At 32.6% G+C, this 25,831-nt stretch overlaps 1 pseudogene across 1 annotated transcript in view; it reads right to left on the reverse strand.

Annotated features, from left to right (window-relative positions):
• LOC146754570 (uncharacterized) overlaps positions 1 to 23,620 on the reverse strand; it is a 400,789-nt pseudogene extending 377,169 nt beyond the window's left edge. The window contains exon 1 of the transcript XR_014939022.1: positions 23,181 to 23,620. The product of XR_014939022.1 is annotated as an uncharacterized LOC146754570 (transcript). The remainder of the gene's footprint in view (positions 1 to 23,180) is intronic.
• Between the last annotated feature and the right edge of the window lie 2,211 nt (positions 23,621 to 25,831).

The raw sequence follows: 25,831 nt of genomic DNA on the forward strand, positions 1-25,831 counted from the left end.
GCTACTTGTAGGGATGAAAAGCATTAGTTTGGGAAGAAAACCATAGTTTTGCAAGGATGAAGAGTGATACCTAAGAGTGTACTTTTCATTTCTGGGATACGTGTCGATATTCATGTGACCTACTTCTAAAATTTGTCAGAAATTGATATTTCTGTTGGAAATGTCATTCTTTTTTAGATGAAAAGAGTTATTCTGGAAACAATGTGTCATATTTGGCTACAAACGATAATTTTGTAGAGAAATCGATTTCTTTTGAAAATGAAAACCACCTTTAGGTTTAGAAAATACTGTTTGTAGAGATGAAAAACATTTTGGTAAGAAAACCATATTTTTGCAAGGGTAAAGAGTGATACCTAAGAGAGACCTTTTTATTTCTGGTATAAGTATTGATATTCCTGTGAATTTTTTCTAATATCTGTCAGAAAAGTATATATCTGTTGGAAATGTCCTTATTTTGTAGAGAAGAAAAGGTATTTCCGTTAGTAACGTCCTCAATTTGTAGAAGAGAAATGGTATTCTGGAAACAATGTGTCATATTTTGCTACAAAGCTTCATTTTGTAGAGAAAATGTCTTCTTTTGGGGATGAAAACCAGTATTTCTGGGAAACAACGCTATTTTAAAGGGATAAAAAGCATTATTTTGGTGAGAAAACCATGTCCTTGCAAGGATAAAGAATGATTCTTAGGAGAGAACTTTTATTTCCGGGATAGGTACTGATATTTGTGTGACATTCTTCTAAAATTTGTCAGAAATCGATATTTCTGTTGGAAATGTCCTTATTTTGAAGAGGGAAAGAGGTATTCCAATAACAGTGTTTCATATGTTGCTACAAGGGACCATTTGTAGAGAAAACGATTTCTATTGGGGATGAAAACCACTTTTTGGGGTAGAAAATGCTACTTGTAATGATGAAAAGCTTTGTATTGGTAAGAAAAAGAATTTTTGGCAAGATTCAAGAGTGATACCTGAGAGAGAACGCATTTTTTTCTGGTGTAAGTATTGATATTAGTGTGAAATACATCGGAAATTTGTCTGAAATGGATAATTCTTATGTTAATGTCATTATTTTGTAGGGGAAGACAGATATTCTGGAATCAATGCGTCATAATTTGTTACAAAGCATCCTTTTAAAGAGAATGTGTCTTCTTTTGGGGATGAAAACCAGTAATTTAGGGAGAAATTGCTATTTGTAGGGATGAAAAGCATTAGTTTGGGAAGAAAACCATAGTTTTGCAAGGATGAAGAGTGATACCTAAGAGTGTAGTTTTCATTTCTGGGATAAGTGTCGATATTCATGTGACCTACTTCTAAAATTTGTCAGAAATCGATATTTCTGTTGGAAATGTCATTCTTTTTTAGATGAAAAGAGTTATTCTGGAAACAATGTGTCATATTTGGCTACAAACGATAATTTTGTAGAGAAATTGATTTCTTTTGAAGATGAAAACCACCTTTACGTTTAGAAAATGCTGTTTGTAGAGATGAAAAACATTTTGGTAAGAAAACCATATTTTTGCAAGGGTAAAGAGTGATACCTAAGAGAGACCTTTTTATTTCTGGTATAAGTATTGATATTCCTGTGAATTTTTTCTAATATCTGTCAGAAAAGTATATATCTGTTGGAAATGTCCTTATTTTGTAGAGAAGAAAAGGTATTTCCGTCAGTAACGTCCTCAATTTGTAGAAGAGAAAAGGTATTGCGGAAACAATGTGTCATATTTTGCTACAAAGCTTCATTTTGTAGAGAAAATGTCTTCTTTTGGGGATGAAAACCAGTATTTCTGGGAAACAACGCTATTTAAAAGGGATAAAAAGCATTATTTTGGTGAGAAAACCATGTCCTTGCAAGGATGAAGAATGATTCTTAGGAGAGAACTTTTATTTCCGAGATTGGTACTGATATTTGTGTGACATTCTTCTAAAATTTGTCAGAAATCGATATTTCTGTTGGAAATGTCCTTATTTTGAAGAGGGAAAGAGGTATTCCAATAACAGTGTTTCATATGTTGCTACAAGGGACCATTTGTAGAGAAAACGATTTCTATTGGGGATGAAAACCACTTTTTTGGGTAGAAAATGCTACTTGTAATGATGAAAAGCTTTGTATTGGTAAGAAAAAGAATTTTTGGCAAGATTCAAGAGTGATACCTGAGAGAGAACGCATTTTTTTCTGGTGTAAGTATTGATATTAGTGTGAAATACATCGGAAATTTGTCTGAAATGGATAATTCTTATGTTAATGTCATTATTTTGTAGGGGAAGACAGATATTCTGGAATCAATGAGTCATAATTTGTTACAAAGCATCCTTTTAAAGAGAATGTGTCTTCTTTTGGGGATGAAAACCAGTAATTTAGGGAGAAATTGCTTTTTGTAGGGATGAAAAGCATTAGTTTGGGAAGAAAACCATAGTTTTGCAAGGATGAAGAGTGATACCTAAGAGTGTACTTTTCATTTCTGGGATAAGTGTCGATATTCATGTGACCTACTTCTAAAATTTGTCAGAAATCGATATTTCTGTTGGAAATGTCATTCTTTTTTAGATGAAAAGAGTTATTCTGGAAACAATGTGTCATATTTGGCTACAAACGATAATTTTGTAGAGAAATCGATTTCTTTTGAAAATGAAAACCACCTTTATGTTTAGAAAATGCTGTTTGTAGAGATGAAAAACATTTTGGTAAGAAAACCATATTTTTGCAAGGGTAAAGAGTGATACCTAAGAGAGACCTTTTTATTTCTGGTATAAGTATTGATATTCCTGTGAATTTTTTCTAATATCTGTCAGAAAAGTATATATCTGTTGGAAATGTCCTTATTTTGTAGAGGAGAAAAGGTATTTCCGTTAGTAATGTCCTCAATATGTAGAAGAGAAATGGTATTCTGGAAACAATGTGTCATATTTTGCTACAAAGCTTCATTTTGTAGAGAAAATGTCTTCTTTTGGGGATGAAAACCAGTATTTCTGGGAAACAACGCTATTTTAAAGGGATAAAAAGCATTATTTTGGTGAGAAAACCATGTTTTTGCAAGGATGAAGAATGATTCTTAGGAGAGAACTTTTTATTTCTGGGATAGGTACTGATATTTGTGTGACATTCTTCTAAAATTTGTCAGAAATCGATATTTCTGTTGGAAATGTCCTTATTTTGAAGAGGGAAAGAGGTATTCCAATAACAGTGTTTCATATGTTGCTACAAGGGACCATTTGTAGAGAAAACGATTTCTATTGGGGATGAAAACCACTTTTTGGGGTAGAAAATGCTACTTGTAATGATGAAAAGCTTTGTATTGGTAAGAAAAAGAATTTTTGGCAAGATTCAAGAGTGATACCTGAGAGAGAACGCATTTTTTTCTGGTGTAAGTATTGATATTAGTGTGAAATACATCGGAAATTTGTCTGAAATGGATAATTCTTATGTTAATGTCATTATTTTGTAGGGGAAGACAGATATTCTGGAATCAGTGAGTCATAATTTGTTACAAAGCATCCTTTTAAAGAGAATGTGTCTTCTTTTGGGGATGAAAACCAGTAATTTAGGGAGAAATTGCTATTTGTAGGGATGAAAAGCATTAGTTTGGGAAGAAAACCATAGTTTTGCAAGGATGAAGAGTGATACCTAAGAGTGTAGTTTTCATTTCTGGGATAAGTGTCGATATTCATGTGACCTACTTCTAAAATTTGTCAGAAATCGATATTTCTGTTGGAAATGTCATTCTTTTTTAGATGAAAAGAGTTATTCTGGAAACAATGTGTCATATTTGGCTACAAACGATAATTTTGTAGAGAAATCGATTTCTTTTGAAAATGAAAACCACCTTTACGTTTAGAAAATGCTGTTTGTAGAGATGAAAAACATTTTGGTAAGAAAACCATATTTTTGCAAGGGTAAAGAGTGATACCTAAGAGAGACCTTTTTATTTCTGGTATAAGTATTGATATTCCTGTGAATTTTTTCTAATATCTGTCAGAAAAGTATATATCTGTTGGAAATGTCCTTATTTTGTAGAGGAGAAAAGGTATTTCCGTTAGTAACGTCCTCAATTTGTAGAAGAGAAATGGTATTCTGGAAACAATGTGTCATATTTTGCTACAAAGCTTCATTTTGTAGAGAAAATGTCTTCTTTTGGGGATGAAAACCAGTATTTCTGGGAAACAACGCTATTTTAAAGGGATAAAAAGCATTATTTTGGTGAGAAAACCATGTTTTTGCAAGGATGAAGAATGATTCTTAGGAGAGAACTTTTTATTTCTGGGATAGGTACTGATATTTGTGTGACATTCTTCTAAAATTTGTCAGAAATCGATATTTCTGTTGGAAATGTCCTTATTTTGAAGAGGGAAAGAGGTATTCCAATAACAGTGTTTCATATGTTGCTACAAGGGACCATTTGTAGAGAAAACGATTTCTATTGGGGATGAAAACCACTTTTTGGGGTAGAAAATGCTACTTGTAATGATGAAAAGCTTTGTATTGGTAAGAAAAAGAATTTTTGGCAAGATTCAAGAGTGATACCTGAGAGAGAACGCATTTTTTTCTGGTGTAAGTATTGATATTAGTGTGAAATACATCGGAAATTTGTCTGAAATGGATAATTCTTATGTTAATGTCATTATTTTGTAGGGGAAGACAGATATTCTGGAATCAGTGAGTCATAATTTGTTGCAAAGCATCCTTTTAAAGAGAATGTGTCTTCTTTTGGGGATGAAAACCAGTAATTTAGGGAGAAATTGCTATTTGTAGGGATGAAAAGCATTAGTTTGGGAAGAAAACCATAGTTTTGCAAGGATGAAGAGTGATACCTAAGAGTGTACTTTTCATTTCTGGGATAAGTGTCGATATTCATGTGACCTACTTCTAAAATTTGTCAGAAATCGATATTTCTGTTGGAAATGTCATTCTTTTTTAGATGAAAAGAGTTATTCTGGAAACAATGTGTCATATTTGGCTACAAACGATAATTTTGTAGAGAAATTGATTTCTTTTGAAGATGAAAACCACCTTTACGTTTAGAAAATGCTGTTTGTAGAGATGAAAAACATTTTGGTAAGAAAACCATATTTTTGCAAGGGTAAAGAGTGATACCTAAGAGAGACCTTTTTATTTCTGGTATAAGTATTGATATTCCTGTGAATTTTTTCTAATATCTGTCAGAAAAGTATATATCTGTTGGAAATGTCCTTATTTTGTAGAGAAGAAAAGGTATTTCCGTCAGTAACGTCCTCAATTTGTAGAAGAGAAATGGTATTCTGGAAACAATGTGTCATATTTTGCTACAAAGCTTCATTTTGTAGAGAAAATGTCTTCTTTTGGGGATGAAAACCAGTATTTCTGGGAAACAACGCTATTTTAAAGGGATAAAAAGCATTATTTTGGTGAGAAAAGCATGTCCTTGCAAGGATAAAGAATGATTCTTAGGAGAGAACTTTTATTTCCGGGATAGGTACTGATATTTGTGTGACATTCTTCTAAAATTTGTCAGAAATCGATATTTCTGTTGGAAATGTCCTTATTTTGAAGAGGGAAAGAGGTATTCCAATAACAGTGTTTCATATGTTGCTACAAGGGACCATTTGTAGAGAAAACGATTTCTATTGGGGATGAAAACCACTTTTTGGGGTAGAAAATGCTACTTGTAATGATGAAAAGCTTTGTATTGGTAAGAAAAAGAATTTTTGGCAAGATTCAAGAGTGATACCTGAGAGAGAACGCATTTTTTTCTGGTGTAAGTATTGATATTAGTGTGAAATACATCGGAAATTTGTCTGAAATGGATAATTCTTATGTTAATGTCATTATTTTGTAGGGGAAGACAGATATTCTGGAATCAATGCGTCATAATTTGTTACAAAGCATCCTTTTAAAGAGAATGTGTCTTCTTTTGGGGATGAAAACCAGTAATTTAGGGAGAAATTGCTATTTGTAGGGATGAAAAGCATTAGTTTGGGAAGAAAACCATAGTTTTGCAAGGATGAAGAGTGATACCTAAGAGTGTACTTTTCATTTCTGGGATAAGTGTCGATATTCATGTGACCTACTTCTAAAATTTGTCAGAAATCGATATTTCTGTTGGAAATGTCCTTATTTTGAAGAGGGAAAGAGGTATTCCAATAACAGTGTTTCATATGTTGCTACAAGGGACCATTTGTAGAGAAAACGATGTCTATTGGGGATGAAAACCACTTTTTTGGGTAGAAAATGCTACTTGTAATGATGAAAAGCTTTGTATTGGTAAGAAAAAGAATTTTTGGCAAGATTCAAGAGTGATACCTGAGAGAGAACGCATTTTTTTCTGGTGTAAGTATTGATATTAGTGTGAAATACATCGGAAATTTGTCTGAAATGGATAATTCTTATGTTAATGTCATTATTTTGTAGGGGAAGACAGATATTCTGGAATCAATGCGTCATAATTTGTTACAAAGCATCCTTTTAAAGAGAATGTGTCTTCTTTTGGGGATGAAAACCAGTAATTTAGCGAGAAATTGCTATTTGTAGGGATGAAAAGCATTAGTTTGGGAAGAAAACCATAGTTTTGCAAGGATGAAGAGTGATACCTAAGAGTGTAGTTTTCATTTCTGGGATAAGTGTCGATATTCATGTGACCTACTTCTAAAATTTTTCAGAAATTGATATTTCTGTTGGAAAGTTCATCCTTTTTTAGATGAAAAGAGTTATTCTGGAAACAATGTGTCATATTTGGCTACAAACGATAATTTTGTAGAGAAATTGATTTCTTTTGAAGATGAAAACCACCTTTACGTTTAGAAAATGCTGTTTGTAGAGATGAAAAGCATTATTTTGGTAAGAAAACCATATTTTTGCAAGGGTAAAGAGTGATACCTAAGAGAGACCTTTTTATTTCTGGTATAAGTATTGATATTCCTGTGAATTTTTTCTAAAATCTGTCAGAAAAGGATATATCTGTTGGAAATGTCCTTATTTTTTAGAGGAGAAAAGGTATTTCGGTTAGTAATGTCCTCAATTTGTAGAAGAGAAATGGTATTCTGGAAACAATGTGTCATATTTTGCTACAAAGCTTCATTTTGTAGAGAAAATGTCTTCTTTTGGGGATGAAAACCAGTATTTCTGGGAAACAACGCTATTTTAAAGGGATAAAAAGCATTATTTTGGTGAGAAAAGCATGTCCTTGCAAGGATAAAGAATGATTCTTAGGAGAGAACTTTTATTTCCGTGATTGGTACTGATATTTGTGTGACATTCTTCTAAAATTTGTCAGAAATCGATATTTCTGTTGGAAATGTCCTTATTTTGAAGAGGGAAAGAGGTATTCCAATAACAGTGTTTCATATGTTGCTACAAGGGACCATTTGTAGAGAAAACGATTTCTATTGGGGATGAAAACCACTTTTTTGGGTAGAAAATGCTACTTGTAATGATGAAAAGCTTTGTATTGGTAAGAAAAAGAATTTTTGGCAAGATTCAAGAGTGATACCTGAGAGAGAACGCATTTTTTTCTGGTGTAAGTATTGATATTAGTGTGAAATACATCGGAAATTTGTCTGAAATGGATAATTCTTATGTTAATGTCATTATTTTGTAGGGGAAGACAGATATTCTGGAATCAGTGAGTCATAATTTGTTACAAAGCATCCTTTTAAAGAGAATGTGTCTTCTTTTGGGGATGAAAACCAGTAATTTAGGGAGAAATTGCTATTTGTAGGGATGAAAAGCATTAGTTTGGGAAGAAAACGATAGTTTTGCAAGGATGAAGAGTGATACCTAAGAGTGTAGTTTTCATTTCTGGGATAAGTGTCGATATTCATGTGACCTACTTCTAAAATTTGTCAGAAATCGATATTTCTGTTGGAAATGTCATTCTTTTTTAGATGAAAAGAGTTATTCTGGAAACAATGTGTCATATTTGGCTACAAACGATAATTTTGTAGAGAAATTGATTTCTTTTGAAGATGAAAACCACCTTTACGTTTAGAAAATGCTGTTTGTAGAGATGAAAAACATTTTGGTAAGAAAACCATATTTTTGCAAGGGTAAAGAGTGATACCTAAGAGAGACCTTTTTATTTCTGGTATAAGTATTGATATTCCTGTGAATTTTTTCTAATATCTGTCAGAAAAGTATATATCTGTTGGAAATGTCCTTATTTTGTAGAGAAGAAAAGGTATTTCCGTTAGTAACGTCCTCAATTTGTAGAAGAGAAATGGTATTCTGGAAACAATGTGTCATATTTTGCTACAAAGCTTCATTTTGTAGAGAAAATGTCTTCTTTTGGGGATGAAAACCAGTATTTCTGGGAAACAACGCTATTTTAAAGGGATAAAAAGCATTATTTTGGTGAGAAAACCATGTCCTTGCAAGGATAAAGAATGATTCTTAGGAGAGAACTTTTATTTCCGGGATAGGTACTGATATTTGTGTGACATTCTTCTAAAATTTGTCAGAAATCGATATTTCTGTTGGAAATGTCCTTATTTTGAAGAGGGAAAGAGGTATTCCAATAACAGTGTTTCATATGTTGCTACAAGGGACCATTTGTAGAGAAAACGATTTCTATTGGGGATGAAAACCACTTTTTGGGGTAGAAAATGCTACTTGTAATGATGAAAAGCTTTGTATTGGTAAGAAAAAGAATTTTTGGCAAGATTCAAGAGTGATACCTGAGAGAGAACGCATTTTTTTCTGGTGTAAGTATTGATATTAGTGTGAAATACATCGGAAATTTGTCTGAAATGGATAATTCTTATGTTAATGTCATTATTTTGTAGGGGAAGACAGATATTCTGGAATCAATGCGTCATAATTTGTTACAAAGCATCCTTTTAAAGAGAATGTGTCTTCTTTTGGGGATGAAAACCAGTAATTTAGGGAGAAATTGCTATTTGTAGGGATGAAAAGCATTAGTTTGGGAAGAAAACCATAGTTTTGCAAGGATGAAGAGTGATACCTAAGAGTGTACTTTTCATTTCTGGGATAAGTGTCGATATTCATGTGACCTACTTCTAAAATTTGTCAGAAATCGATATTTCTGTTGGAAATGTCATTCTTTTTTAGATGAAAAGAGTTATTCTGGAAACAATGTGTCATATTTGGCTACAAACGATAATTTTGTAGAGAAATTGATTTCTTTTGAAGATGAAAACCACCTTTACGTTTAGAAAATGCTGTTTGTAGAGATGAAAAACATTTTGGTAAGAAAACCATATTTTTGCAAGGGTAAAGAGTGATACCTAAGAGAGACCTTTTTATTTCTGGTATAAGTATTGATATTCCTGTGAATTTTTTCTAATATCTGTCAGAAAAGTATATATCTGTTGGAAATGTCCTTATTTTGTAGAGAAGAAAAGGTATTTCCGTTACTAACGTCCTCAATTTGTAGAAGAGAAATGGTATTCTGGAAACAATGTGTCATATTTTGCTACAAAGCTTCATTTTGTAGAGAAAATGTCTTCTTTTGGGGATGAAAACCAGTATTTCTGGGAAACAACGCTATTTTAAAGGGATAAAAAGCATTATTTTGGTGAGAAAACCATGTCCTTGCAAGGATAAAGAATGATTCTTAGGAGAGAACTTTTATTTCCGAGATTGGTACTGATATTTGTGTGACATTCTTCTAAAATTTGTCAGAAATTGATATTTCTGTTGGAAATGTCCTTATTTTGAAGAGGGAAAGAGGTATTCCAATAACAGTGTTTCATATGTTGCTACAAGGGACCATTTGTAGAGAAAACGATTTCTATTGGGGATGAAAACCACTTTTTTGGGTAGAAAATGCTACTTGTAATGATGAAAAGCTTTGTATTGGTAAGAAAAAGAATTTTTGGCAAGATTCAAGAGTGATACCTGAGAGAGAACGCATTTTTTTCTGGTGTAAGTATTGATATTAGTGTGAAATACATCGGAAATTTGTCTGAAATGGATAATTCTTATGTTAATGTCATTATTTTGTAGGGGAAGACAGATATTCTGGAATCAATGAGTCATAATTTGTTACAAAGCATCCTTTTAAAGAGAATGTGTCTTCTTTTGGGGATGAAAACCAGTAATTTAGGGAGAAATTGCTACTTGTAGGGATGAAAAGCATTAGTTTGGGAAGAAAACCATAGTTTTGCAAGGATGAAGAGTGATACCTAAGAGTGTACTTTTCATTTCTGGGATAAGTGTCGATATTCATGTGACCTACTTCTAAAATTCGTCAGAAATCGATATTTCTGTTGGAAATGTCATTCTTTTTTAGATGAAAAGAGTTATTCTGGAAACAATGTGTCATATTTGGCTACAAACGATAATTTTGTAGAGAAATCGATTTCTTTTGAAAATGAAAACCACCTTTACGTTTAGAAAATGCTGTTTGTAGAGATGAAAAACATTTTGGTAAGAAAACCATATTTTTGCAAGGGTAAAGAGTGATACCTAAGAGAGACCTTTTTATTTCTGGTATAAGTATTGATATTCCTGTGAATTTTTTCTAATATCTGTCAGAAAAGTATATATCTGTTGGAAATGTCCTTATTTTGTAGAGAAGAAAAGGTATTTCCGTTAGTAACGTCCTCAATTTGTAGAAGAGAAATGGTATTCTGGAAACAATGTGTCATATTTTGCTACAAAGCTTCATTTTGTAGAGAAAATGCCTTCTTTTGGGGATGAAAACCAGTATTTCTGGGAAACAACGCTATTTTAAAGGGATAAAAAGCATTATTTTGGTCAGAAAACCATGTCCTTGCAAGGATAAAGAATGATTCTTAGGAGAGAACTCTTATTTCTGAGATTGGTACTGATATTTGTGTGACATTCTTCTAAAATTTGTCAGAAATCGATATTTCTGTTGGAAATGTCCTTATTTTGAAGAGGGAAAGAGGTATTCCAATAACAGTGTTTCATTTGTTGCTACAAGGGACCATTTGTAGAGAAAACGATTTCTATTGGGGATGAAAACCACTTTTTTGGGTAGAAAATGCTACTTGTAATGATGAAAAGCTTTGTATTGGTAAGAAAAAGAATTTTTGGCAAGATTCAAGAGTGATACCTGAGAGAGAACGCATTTTTTTCTGGTGTAAGTCTTGATATTAGTGTGAAATACATCGGAAATTTGTCTGAAATGGATAATTCTTATGGTAATGTCATTATTTTGTAGGGGAAGACAGATATTCTGGAATCAATGAGTCATAATTTGTTACAAAGCATCCTTTTAAAGAGAATGTGTCTTCTTTTGGGGATGAAAACCAGTAATTTAGGGAGAAATTGCTATTTGTAGGGATGAAAAGCATTAGTTTGGGAAGAAAACCATAGTTTTGCAAGGATGAAGAGTGATACCTAAGAGTGTACTTTTCATTTCTGGGATAAGTGTCGATATTCATGTGACCTACTTCTAAAATTTGTCAGAAATCGATATTTCTGTAGGAAATGTCATTCTTTTTTAGATGAAAAGAGTTATTCTGGAAACAATGTGTCATATTTGGCTACAAACGATAATTTTGTAGAGAAATCGATTTCTTTTGAAAATGAAAACCACCTTTACGTTTAAAAAATGCTGTTTGTAGAGATGAAAAACATTTTGGTAAGAAAACCATATTTTTGCAAGGGTAAAGAGTGATACCTAAGAGAGACCTTTTTATTTCTGGTATAAGTATTGATATTCCTGTGAATTTTTTCTAATATCTGTCAGAAAAGTATATATCTGTTGGAAATGTCCTTATTTTGTAGAGAAGAAAAGGTATTTCCGTTAGTAATGTCCTCAATTTGTAGAAGAGAAATGGAATTGCGGAAACAATGTGTCATATTTTGCTACAAAGCTTCATTTTGTAGAGAAAATGTCTTCTTTTGGGGATGAAAACCAGTATTTATGGGAAACAACGCTATTTTAAAGGGATAAAAAGCATTATTTTGGTGAGAAAAGCAAGTCCTTGCAAGGATAAAGAATGATTCTTAGGAGAGAACTTTTATTTCCGGGATAGGTACTGATATTTGTGTGACATTCTTCTAAAATTTGTCAGAAATCGATATTTCTGTTGGAAATGTCCTTATTTTGAAAAGGGAAAGAGGTATTCCAATAACAGTGTTTCATATGTTGCTACAAGGGACCATTTGTAGAGAAAACGATTTCTATTGGGGATGAAAACCACTTTTTTGGGTAGAAAATGCTACTTGTAATGATGAAAGGCTTTGTATTGTTAAGAAAAAGAATTTTTGGCAAGATTCAAGAGTGATACGTGAGAGAGAACGCATTTTTTTCTGGTGTAAGTATTGATATTAGTGTGAAATACATCGGAAATTTGTCTGAAATGGATAATTCTTATGTTAATGTCATTATTTTGTAGGGGAAGACAGATATTCTGGAATCAATGAGTCATAATTTGTTACAAAGCATCCTTTTAAAGAGAATGTGTCTTCTTTTGGGGATGAAAACCAGTAATTTAGGGAGAAATTGCTATTTGTAGGGATGAAAAGCATTAGTTTGGGAAGAAAACCATAGTTTTGCAAGGATGAAGAGTGATACCTAAGAGTGTACTTTTCATTTCTGGGATAAGTGTCGATATTCATGTGACCTACTTCTAAAATTTGTCAGAAATCGATATTTCTGTAGGAAATGTCATTCTTTTTTAGATGAAAAGAGTTATTCTGGAAACAATGTGTCATATTTGGCTACAAACGATAATTTTGTAGAGAAATCGATTTCTTTTGAAAATGAAAACCACCTTTACGTTTAGAAAATGCTGTTTGTAGAGATGAAAAACATTTTGGTAAGAAAACCATATTTTTGCAAGGGTAAAGAGTGATACCTAAGAGAGACCTTTTTATTTCTGGTATAAGTATTGATATTCCTGTGAATTTTTTCTAATATCTGTCAGAAAAGTATATATCTGTTGGAAATGTCCTTATTTTGTAGAGAAGAAAAGGTATTTCCGTTAGTAATGTCCTCAATTTGTAGAAGAGAAATGGAATTGCGGAAACAATGTGTCATATTTTGCTACAAAGCTTCATTTTGTAGAGAAAATGTCTTCTTTTGGGGATGAAAACCAGTATTTCTGGGAAACAACGCTATTTTAAAGGGATAAAAAGCATTATTTTGGTGAGAAAACCATGTCCTTGCAAGGATAAAGAATGATTCTTAGGAGAGAACTTTTATTTCCGAGATTGGTACTGATATTTGTGTGACATTCTTCTAAAATTTGTCAGAAATCGATATTTCTGTTGGAAATGTCCTTATTTTGAAGAGGGAAAGAGGTATTCCAATAACAGTGTTTCATATGTTGCTACAAGGGACCATTTGTAGAGAAAACGATTTCTATTGGGGATGAAAACCACTTTTTTGGGTAGAAAATGCTACTTTTAATGATGAAAAGCTTTGTATTGGTAAGAAAAAGAATTTTTGGCAAGATTCAAGAGTGATACCTGAGAGAGAACGCATTTTTTTCTGGTGTAAGTATTGATATTAGTGTGAAATACATCGGAAATTTGTCTGAAATGGATAATTCTTATGTTAATGTCATTATTTTGTAGGGGAAGACAGATATTCTGGAATCAATGAGTCATAATTTGTTACAAAGCATCCTTTTAAAGAGAATGTGTCTTCTTTTGGGGATGAAAACCAGTAATTTAGGGAGAAATTGCTATTTGTAGGGATGAAAAGCATTAGTTTGGGAAGAAAACCATAGTTTTGCAAGGATGAAGAGTGATACCTAAGAGTGTACTTTTCATTTCTGGGATAAGTATCGATATTCATGTGACCTACTTCTAAAATTTGTCAGAAATCGATATTTCTGTAGGAAATGTCATTCTTTTTTAGATGAAAACAGTTATTCTGGAAACAATGTGTCATATTTGGCTACAAACGATAATTTTGTAGAGAAATCGATTTCTTTTGAAAATGAAAACAACCTTTACGTTTAGAAAATGCTGTTTGTAGAGACGAAAAACATTTTGGTAAGAAAACCATATTTTTGCAAGGGTAAAGAATGATACCTAAGAGAGACCTTTTTATTTCTGGTATAAGTATTGATATTCCTGTGAATTTTTTCTAATATCTGTCAGAAAAGTATATATCTGTTGGAAATGTCCTTATTTTGTAGAGAAGAAAAGGTATTTCCGTTAGTAACGTCCTCAATTTGTAGAAGAGAAATGGTATTCTGGAAACAATGTGTCATATTTTGCTACAAAGCTTCATTTTGTAGAGAAAATGTCTTCTTTTGGGGATGAAAACCAGTATTTATGGGAAACAACGCTATTTTAAAGGGATAAAAAGCATTATTTTGGTGAGAAAAGCAAGTCCTTGCAAGGATAAAGAATGATTCTTAGGAGAGAACTTTTATTTCCGGGATAGGTACTGATATTTGTGTGACATTCTTCTAAAATTTGTCAGAAATCGATATTTCTGTTGGAAATGTCCTTATTTTGAAGAGGGAAAGAGGTATTCCAATAACAGTATTTCATATGTTGCTACAAGGGACCATTTGTAGAGAAAACGATTTCTATTGGGGATGAAAACCACTTTTTTGGGTAGAAAATGCTACTTGTAATGATGAAAAGCTTTGTATTGGTTAGAAAATAAATTTTTGGCAAGATTCAAGAGTGATACCTGAGAGAGAACACATTTTTTTCTGGTGTAAGTATTGATATTAGTGTGAAATACATCGGAAATTTGTCTGAAATGGATAATTCTTATGTTAATGTCATTATTTTGTAGGGGAAGACAGATATTCTGGAATCAATGAGTCATAATTTGTTACAAAGCATCCTTTTAAAGAGAATGTGTCTTCTTTTGGGGATGAAAACCAGTAATTTAGGAAGAAATTGCTTTTTGTAGGGATGAAAAGCATTAGTTTGGGAAGAAAACCATAGTTTTGCAAGGATGAAGAGTGATACCTAAGAGTGTACTTTTCATTTCTGGGATAAGTGTCGATATTCATGTGACCTACTTCTAAAATTTGTCAGAAATCGATATTTCTGTTGGAAATGTCATTCTTTTTTAGATGAAAAGAGTTATTCTGGAAACAATGTGTCATATTTGGCTACAAACGATAATTTTGTAGAGAAATCGATTTCTTTTGAAAATGAAAACCACCTTTATGTTTAGAAAATGCTGTTTGTAGAGATGAAAAACATTTTGGTAAGAAAACCATATTTTTGCAAGGGTAAAGAGTGATACCTAAGAGAGACCTTTTTATTTCTGGTATAAGTATTGATATTCCTGTGAATTTTTTCTAATATCTGTCAGAAAAGTATATATCTGTTGGAAATGTCCTTATTTTGTAGAGAAGAAAAGGTATTTCCGTTAGTAACGTCCTCAATTTGTAGAAGAGAAATGGTATTCTGGAAACAATGTGTCATATTTTGCTACAAAGCTTCATTTTGTAGAGAAAATGTCTTCTTTTGGGGATGAAAACCAGTATTTCTGGGAAACAACGCTATTTTAAAGGGATAAAAAGCATTATGTTGGTGAGAAAAGCATGTCCTTGCAAGGATAAAGAATGATTCTTAGGAGAGAACTTTTATTTCCGGGATAGGTACTGATATTTGTGTGACATTCTTCTAAAATTTGTCAGAAATCGATATTTCTGTTGGAAATGTCCTTATTTTTAAAAGGGAAAGAGGTATTCCAATAACAGTGTTTCATATGTTGCTACAAGGGACCATTTGTAGAGAAAACGATTTCTATTGGGGATGAAAACCACTTTTTGGGGTAGAAAATGCTACTTGTAATGATGAAAAGCTTTGTATTGGTAAGAAAAAGAATTTTTGGCAAGATTCAAGAGTGATACCTGAGAGAGAACGCATTTTTTTCTGGTGTAAGTATTGATATTAGTGTGAAATACATCGGAAATTTGTCTGAAATGGATAATTCTTATGTTAATGTCATTATTTTGTAGGGGAAGACAGATATTCTGGAATCAATGAGTCATAATTTGTTACAAAGCATCCTTTTAAAGAGAATGTGTCTTCTTTTGGGGATGAAAACCAGTAATTTAGGGAGAAATTGCTATTTGTAGGGATGAAAAGCATTAGTTTGGGAAGAAAACCATAGTTTTGCAAGGATGAAGAGTGATACCTAAGAGTGTACTTTTCATTTCTGGGATAAGTGTCGATATTCATGTGACCTACTTCTAAAATTTGTCAGAAATCGATATTTCTGTTGGAAATGTCATTCTTTTTTAGATGAAAAGAGTTATTCTGGAAACAATGTGTCATATTTGGCTACAAACGATAATTTTGTAGAGAAATCGATTTCTTTTGAAAATGAAAGCCACCTTTACGTTTAGAAAATGCTGTTTGTAGAGATGAAAAACATTTTGGTAAGAAAACCATATTTTTGCAAGGGTAAAGAGTGATACCTAAGAGAGACCTTTTTATTTCTGGTATAAGTATTGATATTCCTGTGAATTTTTTCTAATATCTGTCAGAAAAGTATATATCTGTTGGAAATGTCCTTATTTTGTAGAGAAGAAAAGGTATTTCCGTTAGTAACGTCCTCAATTTGTAGAAGAGAAAAGGTATTGCGGAAACAATGTGTCATATTTTGCTACAAAGCTTCATTTTGTAGAGAAAATGTCTTCTTTTGGGGATGAAAACCAGTATTTCTGGGAAACAACGCTATTTTAAAGGGATAAAAAGCATTATTTTGGTGAGAAAACCATGTCCTTGCAAGGATAAAGAATGATTCTTAGGAGAGAACTTTTATTTCCGAGATTGGTACTGATATTTGTGTGACATTCTTCTAAAATTTGTCAGAAATCGATATTTCTGTTGGAAATGTCCTTATTTTGAAGAGGGAAAGAGGTATTCCAATAACAGTGTTTCATATGTTGCTACAAGGGACCATTTGTAGAGAAAACGATTTCTATTGGGGATGAAAACCACTTTTTTGGGTAGAAAATGCTACTTGTAATGATGAAAAGCTTTGTATTGGTAAGAAAAAGAATTTTTGGCAAGATTCAAGAGTGATACCTGAGAGAGAACGCATTTTTTTCTGGTGTAAGTATTGATATTAGTGTGAAATACATCGGAAATTTGTCTGAAATGGATAATTCTTATGTTAATGTCATTATTTTGTAGGGGAAGACAGATATTCTGGAATCAATGAGTCATAATTTGTTACAAAGCATCCTTTTAAAGAGAATGTGTCTTCTTTTGGGGATGAAAACCAGCAATTTAGGGAGAAATTGCTATTTGTAGGGATGAAAAGCATTAGTTTGGGAAGAAAACCATAGTTTTGCAAGGATGAAGAGTGATACCTAAGAGTGTACTTTTCATTTCTGGGATAAGTGTCGATATTCATGTGACCTACTTCTAAAATTTGTCAGAAATCGATATTTCTGTAGGAAATGTCATTCTTTTTTAGATGAAAAGAGTTATTCTGGAAACAATGTGTCATATTTGGCTACAAACGATAATTTTGTAGAGAAATCGATTTCTTTTGAAAATGAAAGCCACCTTTACGTTTAGAAAATGCTGTTTGTAGAGATGAAAAACATTTTGGTAAGAAAACCATATTTTTGCAAGGGTAAAGAGTGATACCTAAGAGAGACCTTTTTATTTCTGGTATAAGTATTGATATTCCTGTGAATTTTTTCTAATATCTGTCAGAAAAGTATATATCTGTTGGAAATGTCCTTATTTTGTAGAGAAGAAAAGGTATTTCCGTTAGTAACGTCCTCAATTTGTAGAAGAGAAAAGGTATTGCGGAAACAATGTGTCATATTTTGCTACAAAGCTTCATTTTGTAGAGAAAATGTCTTCTTTTGGGGATGAAAACCAGTATTTCTGGGAAACAACGCTATTTTAAAGGGATAAAAAGCATTATTTTGGTGAGTAAACCATGTCCTTGCAAGGATAAAGAATGATTCTTAGGAGAGAACTTTTATTTCCGAGATTGGTACTGATATTTGTGTGACATTCTTCTAAAATTTGTCAGAAATCGATATTTCTGTTGGAAATGTCCTTATTTTGAAGAGGGAAAGAGGTATTCCAATAACAGTGTTTCATATGTTGCTACAAGGGACCATTTGTAGAGAAAACGATTTCTATTGGGGATGAAAACCACTTTTTTGGGTAGAAAATGCTACTTGTAATGATGAAAAGCTTTGTATTGGTAAGAAAAAGAATTTTTGGCAAGATTCAAGAGTGATACCTGAGAGAGAACGCATTTTTTTCTGGTGTAAGTATTGATATTAGTGTGAAATACATCGGAAATTTGTCTGAAATGGATAATTCTTATGTTAATGTCATTATTTTGTAGGGGAAGACAGATATTCTGGAATCAATGAGTCATAATTTGTTACAAAGCATCCTTTTAAAGAGAATGTGTCTTCTTTTGGGGATGAAAACCAGCAATTTAGGGAGAAATTGCTATTTGTAGGGATGAAAAGCATTAGTTTGGGAAGAAAACCATAGTTTTGCAAGGATGAAGAGTGATACCTAAGAGTGTACTTTTCATTTCTGGGATAAGTGTCGATATTCATGTGACCTACTTCTAAAATTTGTCAGAAATCGAAATTTCTGTAGGAAATGTCATTCTTTTTTAGATGAAAAGAGTTATTCTGGAAACAATGTGTCATATTTGGCTACAAACGATAATTTTGTAGAGAAATCGATTTCTTTTGAAAATGAAAGCCACCTTTACGTTTAGAAAATGCTGTTTGTAGAGATGAAAAACATTTTGGTAAGAAAACCATATTTTTGCAAGGGTAAAGAGTGATACCTAAGAGAGACCTTTTTATTTCTGGTATAAGTATTGATATTCCTGTGAATTTTTTCTAATATCTGTCAGAAAAGTATATATCTGTTGGAAATGTCCTTATTTTGTAGAGAAGAAAAGGTATTTCCGTTAGTAACGTCCTCAATTTGTAGAAGAGAAAAGGTATTGCGGAAACAATGTGTCATATTTTGCTACAAAGCTTCATTTTGTAGAGAAAATGTCTTCTTTTGGGGATGAAAACCAGTATTTCTGGGAAACAACGCTATTTTAAAGGGATAAAAAGCATTATTTTGGTGAGAAAACCATGTCCTTGCAAGGATAAAGAATGATTCTTAGGAGAGAACTTTTATTTCCGAGATTGGTACTGATATTTGTGTGACATTCTTCTAAAATTTGTCAGAAATCGATATTTCTGTTGGAAATGTCCTTATTTTGAAGAGGGAAAGAGGTATTCCAATAACAGTGTTTCATATGTTGCTACAAGGGACCATTTGTAGAGAAAACGATTTCTATTGGGGATGAAAACCACTTTTTTGGGTAGAAAATGCTACTTGTAATGATGAAAAGCTTTGTATTGGTAAGAAAAAGAATTTTTGGCAAGATTCAAGAGTGATACCTGAGAGAGAACGCATTTTTTTCTGGTGTAAGTATTGATATTAGTGTGAAATACATCGGAAATTTGTCTGAAATGGATAATTCTTATGTTAATGTCATTATTTTGTAGGGGAAGACAGATATTCTGGAATCAATGAGTCATAATTTGTTACAAAGCATCCTTTTAAAGAGAATGTGTCTTCTTTTGGGGATGAAAACCAGCAATTTAGGGAGAAATTGCTATTTGTAGGGATGAAAAGCATTAGTTTGGGAAGAAAACCATAGTTTTGCAAGGATGAAGAGTGATACCTAAGAGTGTACTTTTCATTTCTGGGATAAGTGTCGATATTCATGTGACCTACTTCTAAAATTTGTCAGAAATCGATATTTCTGTAGGAAATGTCATTCTTTTTTAGATGAAAAGAGTTATTCTGGAAACAATGTGTCATATTTGGCTACAAACGATAATTTTGTAGAGAAATCGATTTCTTTTGAAAATGAAAGCCACCTTTACGTTTAGAAAATGCTGTTTGTAGAGATGAAAAACATTTTGGTAAGAAAACCATATTTTTGCAAGGGTAAAGAGTGATACCTAAGAGAGACCTTTTTATTTCTGGTATAAGTATTGATATTCCTGTGAATTTTTTCTAATATCTGTCAGAAAAGTATATATCTGTTGGAAATGTCCTTATTTTGTAGAGAAGAAAAGGTATTTCCGTTAGTAACGTCCTCAATTTGTAGAAGAGAAAAGGTATTGCGGAAACAATGTGTCATATTTTGCTACAAAGCTTCATTTTGTAGAGAAAATGTCTTCTTTTGGGGATGAAAACCAGTATTTCTGGGAAACAACGCTATTTTAAAGGGATAAAAAGCATTATTTTGGTGAGTAAACCATGTCCTTGCAAGGATAAAGAATGATTCTTAGGAGAGAACTTTTATTTCCGAGATTGGTACTGATATTTGTGTGACATTCTTCTAAAATTTGTCAGAAATCGATATTTCTGTTGGAAATGTCCTTATTTTGAAGAGGGAAAGAGGTATTCCAATAACAGTGTTTCATATGTTGCTACAAGGGACCATTTGTAGAGAAAACGATTTCTATTGGGGATGAAAACCACTTTTTTGGGTAGAAAATGCTACTTGTAATGATGAAAAGCTTTGTATTGGTAAGAAAAAGAATTTTTGGCAAGATTCAAGAGTGATACGTGAGAGAGAACGCATTTTTTTCTGGTGTAAGTATTGATATTAGTGTGAAATACATCGGAAATTTGTCTGAAATGGATAATTCTTATGTTAATGTCATTATTTTGTAGGGGAAGACAGATATTCTGGAATCAATGAGTCATAATTTGTTACAAAGCATCCTTTTAAAGAGAATGTGTCTTCTTTTGGGGATGAAAACCAGTAATTTAGGGAGAAATTGCTTTTTGTAGGGATGAAAAGCATTAGTTTGGGAAGAAAACCAAAGTTTTGCAAGGATGAAGAGTGATACCTAAGAGTGTACTTTTCATTTCTGGGATAAGTGTCGATATTCATGTGACCTACTTCTAAAATTTGTCAGAAATCGATATTTCTGTTGGAAATGTCATTCTTTTTTAGATGAAAAGAGTTATTCTGGAAACAATGTGTCATATTTGGCTACAAACGATAATTTTGTAGAGAAATCGATTTCTTTTGAAAATGAAAACCACCTTTACGTTTAGAAAATGCTGTTTGTAGAGATGAAAAACATTTTGGTAAGAAAACCATATTTTTGCAAGGGTAAAGAGTGATACCTAAGACAGACCTTTTTATTTCTGGTATAAGTATTGATATTCCTGTGAATTTTTTCTAATATCTGTCAGAAAAGTATATATCTGTTGGAAATGTCCTTATGTTGTAGAGAAGAAAAGGTATTTCCGTTAGTAACGTCCTCAATTTGTAGAAGAGAAATGGTATTTTGGAAACAATGTGTCATATTTTGCTACAAAGCTTCATTTTGTAGAGAAAATGTCTTCTTTTGGGGATGAAAACCAGTATTTCTGGGAAACAACGCTATTTTAAAGGGATAAAAAGCATTATTTTGGTGAGAAAAGCATGTCCTTGCAAGGATAAAGAATGATTCTTAGGAGAGAACTTTTATTTCCGGGATAGGTACTGATATTTGTGTGACATTCTTCTAAAATTTGTCAGAAATCGATATTTCTGTTGGAAATGTCCTTATTTTGAAGAGGGAAAGAGGTATTCCAATAACAGTGTTTCATATGTTGCTACAAGGGACCATTTGTAGAGAAAACGATTTCTATTGGGGATGAAAACCATTTCTTTGGGTAGAAAATGCTACTTGTAATGATGAAAAGCTTTGTATTGGTAAGAAAAAGAATTTTTGGCAAGATTCAAGAGTGATACCTGAGAGAGAACGCATTTTTTTCTGGTGTAAGTATTGATATTAGTGTGAAATACATCGGAAATTTGTCTGAAATGGATAATTCTTATGTTAATGTCATTATTTTGTAGGGGAATACAGATATACTGGAATCAAGAAGTCATAATTTGTTACAAAGCATCCTTTTAAAGAGAATGTGTCTTCTTTTGGGGATGAAACCCAGAAATTTAGGGAGAAATTGCTTTTTGTAGGGATGAAAAGCATTAGTTTGGGAAGAAAACCATAGTTTTGCAAGGATGAAGAGTGATACCTAAGAGTGTACTTTTCATTTCTGGGATAAGTGTCGATATTCATGTGACCTACTTCTAAAATTTGTCAGAAATCGATATTTCTGTTGGAAATGTCATTCTTTTTTAGATGAAAAGAGTTATTCTGGAAACAATGTGTCATATTTGGCTACAAACGATAATTTTTTAGAGAAATCGATTTGTTTTGAAGATGAAAACCACATTTAGGTTTAGAAAATGCTGTTTGTAGAGATGAAAAACATTATTTTGGTAAGAAAACCATATTTTTGCAAGGGTAAAGAGTGATACCTAAGAGAGACCTTTTTATTTCTGGTATAAGTATTGATATTCCTGTGAAATTTTTCTAAAATCTGTCAGAAAAGTATATATCTGTTGGAAATGTCCTTATTTTGTAGAGGAGAAAAGGTATTTCCGTTAGTAACGTCCTCAATTTGTAGAAGAGAAATGGTATTCTGGAAACAATGTGTCATATTTTGCTACAAAGCTTCATTTTGTAGAGAAAATGTCTTCTTTTGGGGATGAAAACCAGTATTTCTGGGAAAGAACGCTATTTTAAAGGGATAAAAAGCATTATTTTGGTGAGAAAACCATGTTTTTGCAAGGATAAAGAATGATTCTTAGGAGAGAACTTTTATTTCCGGGATAGGTACTGATATTTGTGTGACATTCTTCTAAAATTTGTCAGAAATCGATATTTCTGTTGGAAATGTCCTTATTTTGAAGAGGGAAAGAGGTATTCCAATAAAAGTGTTTCATATGTTGCTACAAGGGACCATTTGTAGAGAAAACGATTTCTATTGGGGATGAAAACCACTTTTTTGGGTAGAAAATGCTACTTGTAATGATGAAAAGCTTTGTATTGGTAAGAAAAAGAATTTTTGGCAAGATTCAAGAGTGATACCTGAGAGAGAATGCATTTTTTTCTGGTGTAAGTATTGATATTAGTGTGAAATACATCGGAAATTTGTCTGAAATGGATAATTCTTATGTTAATGTCATTATTTTGTAGGGGAAGACAGATATTCTGGAATCAATGAGTCATAATTTGTTACAAAGCATCCTTTTAAAGAGAATGTGTCTTCTTTTGGGGATGAAAACCAGTAATTTAGGGAGAAATTGCTATTTGTAGGGATGAAAAGCATTAGTTTGGGAAGAAAACCATAGTTTTGCAAGGATGAAGAGTGATACCTAAGAGTGTACTTTTCATTTCTGGGATAAGTGTCGATATTCATGTGACCTACTGTCATGGTTTTGTAATTTTGTAATTTTGCTATCAGTATTCCACATCATAACATCATGTCAAGTATGGATACTTCTGTTGAATGTGCAGTCCACAGAAGAAGACTACATATCCCAGAGAACAACAGGAGTAACAATAAGTCACGGGACCAGGACTCTATATAATCTCGTTCCCAGGCTGGAGTGCCCTCCTTCTTCTCTCGAACTTCTCGGAGAGTGGGAAGCGTTCCAGCCGTGTCGCCTAGAGTTCACAGTAGGCCTCTCGGTTTTCGGAGACTCTCTCTCTCTCTGTTTCGTTCGATTTTGTTAGCCTTAATTATATTATATTGTGTTATCTTGTATTTCGATATCATATTTAGTAAAATAAGGTTTTCCTCCTTAGATTGTCGCTGTTTTATCCCACTCCCCTTTTCCCCCTCCTTTCCGGGCCCCGGGGGGGGGCGTGGGGTGGCTTCCCCTGTCACGGGCATAGGTAAATCTAAGTAACCCGTGACACCTACTTCTAAAATTTGTCAGAAATTGATATTTCTGTTGGAAATGTCATTCTTTTTTAGATGAAAAGAGTTATTCTGGAAACAATGTGTCATATTTGGCTACAAACGATAATTTTGTAGAGAAATCGATTTGTTTTGAAGATGAAAACCACATTTAGGTTTAGAAAATGCTGTTTGTAGAGATGAAAAACATTATTTTGGTAAGAAAACCATATTTTTGCAAGGGTAAAGAGTGATACCTAAGAGAGACCTTTTTATTTCTGGTATAAGTATTGATATTCCTGTGAATTTTTTCTAATATCTGTCAGAAAAGTATATATCTGTTGGAAATGTCCGTATTTTGTAGAGAAGAAAAGGTATTTCCGTTAGTAACGTCCTCAATTTGTAGAAGAGAAATGGTGTTCTGGAAACAATGTGTCATATTTTGCTACAAAGCTTCATTTTGTAGAGAAAATATCTTCTTTTGGGGATGAAAACCAGTATTTCTGGGAAACAACGCTATTTTAAAGGGATAAAAAGCATTATTTTGGTGAGAAAACCATGTCCTTGCAAGGATAAAGAATGATTCTTAGGAGATAACTTTTATTTCCGGGATAGGTACTGATATTTGTGTGACATTCTTCTAAAATTTGTCAGAAATCGATATTTCTGTTGGAAATGTCCTTATTTTGAAGAGGGAAAGAGGTATTCCAATAACAGTGTTTCATATGTTGCTACAAGGGACCATTTGTAGAGTAAACGATTTCTATTGGGGATGAAAACCACTTTTTTGGGTAGAAAATGCTACTTGTAATGATGAAAAGCTTTGTATTGGTAAGAAAAAGAATTTTTGGCAAGATTCAAGAGTGATACCTGAGAGAGAACGCATTTTTTTCTGGTGTAAGTATTGATATTAGTGTGAAATACATCGGAAATTTGTCTGAAATGGATAATTCTTATGTTAATGTCATTATTTTGTAGGGGAAGACAGATATTCTGGAATAAATGAGTCATAATTTGTTACAAAGCATCCTTTTAAAGAGAATGTGTCTTCTTTTGGGGATGAAAACCAGTAATTTAGGGAGAAATTGCTTTTTGTAGGGATGAAAAGCATTAGTTTGGGAAGAAAACCATAGTTTTGCAAGGATGAAGAGTGATACCTAAGAGTGTACTTTTCATTTCTGGGATAAGTGTCGATATTCATGTGACCTACTTCTAAAATTTGTCAGAAATCGAAATTTCTGTTGGAAATGTCATTCTTTTTTAGATGAAAAGAGTTATTCTGGAAACAATGTGTCATATTTGGCTACAAACGATAATTTTGTAGAGAAATCGATTTCTTTTGAAAATGAAAACCACCTTTACGTTTAGAAAATGCTGTTTGTAGAGATGAAAAACATTTTGGTAAGAAAACCATATTTTTGCAAGGGTAAAGAGTGATACCTAAGAGAGACCTTTTTATTTCTGGTATAAGTATTGATATTCCTGTGAATTTTTTCTAAAATCTGTCAGAAAAGTATATATCTTTTGGAAATGTCCTTATTTTGTAGAGAAGAAAAGGTATTTCCGTTAGTAACGTCCTCAATTTGTAGAAGAGAAAAGGTATTGCGGAAACAATGTGTCATATTTTGCTACAAAGCTTCATTTGGTAGAGAAAATGTCTTCTTTTGGGCATGAAAACCAGTATTTCTGGGAAACAACGCTATTTTAAAGGGATAAAAAGCATTATTTTGGTGAGAAAAGCATGTCCTTGCAAGGATAAAGAATGATTCTTAGGAGAGAACTTTATTTCCGGGATAGGTACTGATATTTGTGTGACATTCTTCTAAAATTTTTCAGAAATCGATATTTCTGTTGGAAATGTCCTTATTTTGAAGAGGGAAAGAGGTATTCCAATAACAGTGTTTCATATGTTGCTACAAGGAACCATTTGTAGAGAAAACGATTTCTATTGGGGATGAAAACCACTTTTTGGGGTAGAAAATGCTACTTGTAATGATGAAAAGCTTTGTATTGGTAAGAAAAAGAATTTTAGGCAAGATTCAGGAGTGATACCTGAGAGAGAACGCATTTTTTTCTGGTGTAAGTATTGATATTAGTGTGAAATACATCGGAAATTTCTGTGAAATGGATAATTCTTATGTTAATGTCATTATTTTGTAGGGGAAGACAGATATTCT

The sequence above is a fragment of the Coturnix japonica genome, chromosome W, assembly GCF_054131305.1.
Source record: "Coturnix japonica strain WE chromosome W, WE-NBRP24, whole genome shotgun sequence".
NCBI lineage: Eukaryota > Metazoa > Chordata > Aves > Galliformes > Phasianidae > Coturnix > Coturnix japonica.